Raw genomic sequence first — 1066 nt, 5'->3', positions numbered from 1 at the left:
AAAAACAAAGATGCCCAAAAAGATTCAGTCCAAAAAGCTATTCCCCAAGACACATTATAGGTAAATTGTCGAAAGTCAAAGACAAAGAGAAAATTCTAAAAACAGCAAGAGAAAAGCATCAAGTCACCTCTAAGGGAATCCACATCAGATTAATGCTAGACTTCTCAACTGAAACCTTATGGACCAGGATAGAATGGAATGATATCTTCAAAGTGTGGAAAGAAAAAAACTGCCAGCCAAGACTATACTCAGCAAAGCTCTCCTTCACATAGGAAGGAGAAATTGTGTCTTTCCCAGACAAACAAAAACCGTGGAAATTCACCACCACAAGACTGGCCCTATAAGAAATCCTCAAGGGAACCCTCTATCTGGAATCAAAAGAGCTATAACTACAATCATGAATACATGAGAAAGTATAAAACCCACTAGTAGAGCAGATATGCAAATGAGAAAGAGAAAGAAGCTGTATCCCATCACTACAAAAAAACCACCAAACAGCAAAGACAAACAATAAAAACAAACAAAAGAACCATAAAAAAATTAATAAAATGGCAGGAATAAGGCAATACCTTTCAATAACAACCCTGAATGTAAATGAATTAAATTTCCCACTTAAAAGATATAGTCTGGCTGAATGGATTAAAAAACTATACCCAAGTATGTTCTGCCTGTGAGAAACTCACTTCGCCAGTAAAGACACACACAGACTAACACCGAAGGGATGGAAACAGATGTTCCATGCAAATGGAAACCAAAAATGAGCAGGAGTGGCTATACTTAAACAGATAAATAGATTTTAAACCAAAAACTATAAAAAGGGACAAAGAAGAGCATTACATAATAATAAAAGGATCAATGCAGCAATAAGATATGATAATCATATGCACCCAACATCAGAGCACCAGATATACAAAGCAAATGTTATTGGATTTAAAGAGAGAGACAGACCCCAATACAATAGTTGTGGACATCAGCACCCCTCTCTCAGCATTGGACAGATAACCAAAGGGATACAACCAAGAGGGAAGTTTATTGCAATAAGTGTTTACATCAAAAGAAAGTTGAA

This window comes from Galeopterus variegatus, unplaced genomic scaffold (assembly GCF_000696425.1).
Source record: "Galeopterus variegatus unplaced genomic scaffold, G_variegatus-3.0.2 Scaffold5480, whole genome shotgun sequence".
Lineage (NCBI taxonomy): Eukaryota > Metazoa > Chordata > Mammalia > Dermoptera > Cynocephalidae > Galeopterus > Galeopterus variegatus.
Note: the sequence above shows the minus strand (reverse complement) of the source record.